This window comes from Petromyzon marinus, chromosome 54 (genome assembly GCF_048934315.1).
Source record: "Petromyzon marinus isolate PM22_M1 ecotype Great Lakes invasive population chromosome 54, UKy_Petmar_22M1.pri1.0, whole genome shotgun sequence".
In the NCBI taxonomy this organism is placed as follows: Eukaryota; Metazoa; Chordata; class Hyperoartia; order Petromyzontiformes; family Petromyzontidae; genus Petromyzon; species Petromyzon marinus.
In genome coordinates, this window is record NC_133720.1 from 421,175 (window position 1) to 427,174 (window position 6,000).

Consider the following 6,000-nt stretch of genomic DNA (forward strand, 5'->3'; position numbering starts at 1 on the left):
CGTAATCATCATCCAGTATCCACGCAATCACCACCTGATGCTGCTGCCATATGTTTGCGTGCGGTGGAAGCGGTTCTAGGGGTTGTGGCCCAGAAGCGTCAGGGCGGGAGATCGCAGCCACGAATCTTCCGCGTCTTTCACGAGCAGTTTGTTTGTGGCTTCTAAGCGTGAGCGCGCTCCGAGAGGATGATGGCACCGCAGAGAGAGAGAGAGAAAGCATGTGGCTCTTCACACGCAGCGACTCTTTGGGTGGGCGCGGGCTCACAACCGGCAAAAGTGCCGACGGCCGTTGTCCAACTTCAGCTCTGTACTGGGCAATCCACTGCTGGGTGAGGGTCTACACCATGGGGCCGGTTATTTCACCATACTTCACCAAGCTTGCTAGCGCGGGTTGCCTCATTATGTGGGGTGGGAGGGGAGCAAGCAAAACAACGCGTGGGTGCCGTGCAACAACAACAACCCTGTGGCCGTGCGCACGTGTAAATTCGTCATCGATGCCGCGAACCGAGCAGCGGTGGGCGATGTCTGGGCTCGCCGTGTTGACCGTCACGCCACGAGGATTGCATCAAAGCGTTGCGCTTCGCGTGACAGCTGTCACTCTCTCGCTCTTTACTGTCCGTCACGTCCACTTCTTGGAGAGACAGACACCTCTTGGACAGACAGACACCTTCACACACAGAGTGAGAGAGAGAGAGAAAGATGGACACCCTCTAAGTGATTGTCCCCAAGGCTGGCGTTGGAACGGCTGCGTAAAGTGGGCTGGTGACGGGGAGAGCGCTCTACGGCAGCAGGGTCGTGGTGGGATCACACGGACACATTCCACACTTGGTCAGTGGAGGGCACTCGAGACAAAGGGCTTCGGGTTCTCAGCAAGGCTGGCACGGCCCGGTTTTAATAATTCGGGTTTTAATCGGTTTTTATATAAAACCGGAGCACCTGGATCCTGCCCAAATCCGGTTTTATTCGGTTTTATTAAAGTTAAGTCGGGATTTCAGTCGCACGCACCCATTAGCGGCGTTCATTAAGTCGAACCTCAACGCGTTCTACGACTACCCGACGCCCGACGACGGCGACAACACCGAGTCCAGCAGCAAGAGCGACAACGAAGACGACGCGGCGGCGGACGACGACGAGGAGCAGGATTGATGTGCACGAGACGCCGATAATAAAAAAAAAGCTTTAATCGGCAAAATAAGGTTTAATTCCATTAAAACCAATAACCCGATTTGTCGGGCCCAAAAAAAATCGGGTTTTTCCCACCCTTGGTTCTCGGAGCCAAAAACGCGGAGTGACAAAATCTTGATCATGTAAAAAATTTTAATTAACCCCAGGCAATGACGATACATATACAGTGAGGGAAAAAAGTATTTGATTCCCTGCTGATTTTGTACGTTTGCCCACTGACAAAAAAATTAGCAGTCTATAATTTTAATGGTAGGTTTATTTGAACAGTGAGAGACAGAATAACAACAACAAAATCCTTAAAAACGCATGTCAAAAATGTTATAAATTGATTTGCATTTTAATGAGGGAAATAAGTTTTTGACCCCTCTGCAAAACATGACTTAGTACTTGGTGGCAAAACCCTTGTTGGCAATCACAGAGGTCAGACGTTTCTTGTAGTTGGCCACCAGATTTGCACACATCTCAGGAGGGATTTTGTCCCACTCCTCTTTGCAGATCTTCTCCAAGTCACTAAGGTTTCGAGTCTGACGTTTGGCAACTCGAACCTTCAGCTCCCTCCACAGACTTTCTATGGGATTAAGGTCTGGAGACTGGCTAGGCCACTCCAGGACCTTGATGTGCTTCTTCTTGAGCCACTCCTTTGTTGCCTTGGCCGTGTGTTTTGGGTCATTGTCATACTGGAATACCCATCCACGACCCATTTTCAATGCCCTGGCTGAGGGAAGGAGGTTCTCACTCAAGATTTGACGATACATGGCCCCGTCCATCGTCCCTTTGATGTGGTGAAGTTGTCCTGTCCCCTTAGCAGAAAAACACCCCCAAAGCATAATGTTTTCACCTCCATGTTTCACGGTGGGGATGGTGTCCTTGGAGTCATAGGCAGCATTCCTCCTCCTCCAAACACGGCGAGTTGAGTTGATGCCAAAGAGCTCAATTTTGGTCTCATCTGACCACAACACTTTCACCCAGTTGTCCTCTGAATCATTCAGATGTTCATTGGCAAACTTCAGACGGGCATGTATATGTGCTTTCTTGAGCAGGGGGACCTTGCGGGCGCTGTAGGATTTCAGTCCTTCACGGCGTAGTGTGTTACCAATTGTTTTCTTGGTGACTATGGTCCCAGCTGCCTTGAGATCATTGACAAGATCCTCCCGTGTAGTTCTGTGCTGATTCCTCACCGTTCTCATGATCATTGCAACTCCACGAGATGAGATCCTGCATGGAGCCCCAGGCCGAGGGAGATTGACAGTTCTTTTGTGTTTCTTCCATTTGCGAATAATCGCACCAACTGTTGTTACCTTCTCACCAAGCTGCTTGGCAATGGTCTTGTAGCCCATTCCAGCTTTGTGTAGGTCTACAATCTTGTCCCTGACATCCTTGGAGAGCTCTTTGGTCTTGGCCATAGTGGAGAGTTTTGAATCTGATTGATTGCTTCTGTGGACAGGTGTCTTTTATACAGGTTACAAGCTGAGATTAGGAGCACTCCCTTTAAGAGTGTGCTCATAATCTCAGCTCGTTACCTGTATAAAAGACACCTGGGAGCCAGAAATCTTTCTGATTGAAAGGGGGGTCAAATACTTATTTCCCTCATTAAAATGCAAATCAATTTATAACATTTTTGACATGCGTTTTTCAGGATTTTGTTGTTATTCTGTCTCTCACTGTTCAAATAAACCTACCATTAAAATTATAGACTGATCATTTCTTTGTGAGTGGGCAAACGTACAAAATCAGCAGGGGATCAAATACGTTTTTTCCCTCACTGTAAGTAAGGGTGCCAACTTCACAGTTGATCCCAGAATAATTAGCAATGACACTCCTAGCCATAATAAGGAAAAGCATTCGCCCACTTGGCACAACAATCTAATCAGACTTGTCATGGAATACGACCTGGAATCTGGGCCCATATTCAGTAACCGCGATAAACAAACTAATAAATTATCAATGCTCAAGTAGAGGGAATTTGGAAGCCAAGTAACCTGTCAAAAATAATGCCATCTAATTCTTGAATACACGACGCACGTGTAAATAACGAGCATGTGAATGATTTCCTCCAGCACATCAGGTTGTGATTTTTGGTGACCTCCAACGCAACTAAATGTATTTTCCCATAGCCTCATACACTGCCCATTTGATCATCAGTTTCCGGCGTTAAAATCGCACAGAGGGGACGCCCCCGCTGTGCGATTGATTCCAGATCTAAACGCCGCGCAGAGACCAGCACTGAGACCCCAGCAATTGATTTCAGATCCCTAATAGAGAACAAATGGAAAATCAACACTGTTGCTTATGGGCTTTGAGTTCAACTCCCAGTCCCGGGTTCACTCAGCCAATCATCGGTCTGCAGTAGGTTCCATGAGTAACACGCATCGTGAACTGCACCACCATAATGTGGGCAACATGTAGCAGTGATCGTGCAATGGACACATCGGCCCCTGTTGTTTTTCTTGCGTACGGCTTTGTACAGCGAACTCGTGAGTCTCATGTCCAGGCCTGATGGGCAAAGCACAACCCCAGGGAGGAAGCTGAACGGACGTTGTAAATGCCTCTGCTCAATTTAAGCTGAGGTTCGAAATTGTTCATAATGCAGTCCAGAGTCTTCACGTACTTTTAATATGAATGAGTTTATACTTTGGAATATTTTTGATTATCAAAGGGGTTGTTTGATACTGATTAGCTATTATCCTAACTGACTATTCATATCCCTATTTAAAAGCTGGTCATCATTATTTTCTTTAATTTTATTCTCATGCCCCATGGTGTTAAGTGCAGTCTCCAACCTTTAGTATCCACGCCATCTCTCTAGCCTCTCTCTTTATGTGCTATGCAGAAGGGCTATTACCTGAAACCCATCACCGGTTATATCAGTATTTAACGGAACAGCAGCACCATCGCCAGATAATTTGCTTACACAAGCGACCCAGCGCTCCTGTGGGATCTCTCGCCTGGGGAATCACTGTCTCTTCAATGAATTATTGAATGAAAATAAACAAGCGACACGCGGGCGTGGTGTATTGGACACAGAGAGCTGTCACCACACCGGTGCAATGGGAATTCTATTTGTGTCTCAGAGACCAGAGCCGCGTCACACGCGTGCGTCACCGCTGGGTAAATTTGGAAGCGGCAGCAGCAGCAAGGGGAGAGGGAGTGCGAGACGGCAAAGGTTACGCCGCAGTGATCGGCCACGACTGAGCATCCTCCGGTGCCTGAGCTGTGAATTATGCAGCGATTCACGGCGCTCCTGGGTGAACAATGAAACCAACTCCAACATACTATCCCAGCTGATCAAGCATCTCCCCCATACTCCCCCATGTTAAGGGATTGGACCATCTGCACGCTTCTGGGAGTAGTTTAGCAGTAATGCCACCGCCAATACTCAGCATTCCTCCAAAATTCCATAAAAAATAATCAACTGTACAAGGCAAAGCACAACACAGAACAGTACTTATTTGGAGCCAACTCTGACCACGAGCCAATGGCCATTGGCTATTTCTGTTGATGGTCCAGGACTCTCCCTATCCATTTCACGTTTCCCTTGCAGGTGCCATGTCTTTTAAAACAACAGCTCCTGTCTCATTTCCCAACGGGACCGCTTGTTTCTGTATTGACCCCAAGAACGAAGGAGCTGTCTCGTGTCTCTGCTGCAGCACTCTCCGGCTGGCAGGGAAAGCTGCACGACCTTCACAGCCGTGTCGCTGGGCGGTGGTGGCAATGCACGTGGGCTGTAGTCCAGCACTGGAGGTAGCGAAGGTTGATGGATCGCACACATTTTGTGAAACTCCCTTCCCGTGGACGTCTAGGTGTCATACCCTCGCTGGCCAGGAGAAGGCAGTGGACCTCGCCTGTCCCGTCTCTATGTAATTGAGTGATACCCCCTCGCACGCGTGAGTTTTCTCCGGATGCTCCGGTTTCCTCTCACACGTAAACACTCATTCATTGGCCGATAACACATTCGTATATAGAGGACCGCAGAGCTTGGGCAATTGTTGCCGCCGGCTTTTCACTGCGAGGCTGCCGCTGTCATCCCGCTCGTCTGTGGCTCTTCTTCACGTCTCCAAGTTATCCTCTCTCTACGAGAACGAGCGAATATTGTGCGCTGCGCTACGAGTCGACATTGTTATATTCCCACTCTCGTCCATGTGAATGACGACAGGCGTGGCTGGGAAGACTCTACGGACGTGTCTACGAGCAGTGCGAGTGTCGGCACACGCTTGCACATGCGACGTTACCATTTCTGAACGTGGGCATCAATTGGATGACTCAAACGTTACCTTAGGGCCCATGGTTTGACGCGTTGTGTTTCCACTAAAGACCAGATGGGTGGATGCTGCTACTTGCCTGCTCCTCCTGGTATGTGCGTGGGACGTGTGTGGGACGCGCGCGTGTGTGGGACGCGCGTGTGTGGGATGTGTGTATGTGTGTGTGTGGTACGTGTGTGTGTGGGATGTGTGTGCGTGGTACGTGTGTGTGTGGGATGTGTGTGTGTGGTACGTGTGTGTGTGGGATGTGTGTATGTGTGTGTGGTACGTGTGTGTGTGGGATGTGTGTGTGTGGTACGTGTGTGTGTGGGATGTGTGTGTGTGTGGTACGTGCGTGTGAGATGTGTGTATGTGTGTGTGGTACGTGTGTGTGTGGGATGTGTGTGTGTGGAACATGAGTGTGTGGGATGTGTCTGTGTGGTACGTGTGTGTGTGTGGTACGTGTGTGTGTGTGGTACGTGTGTGTGTGGGATGTGTGTGTGTGTGGAACATGAGTGTGTGGGATGTGTCTGTGTGGTACGTGTGTGTGTGTGGTACGTGTGTGTGTGTGGTACGT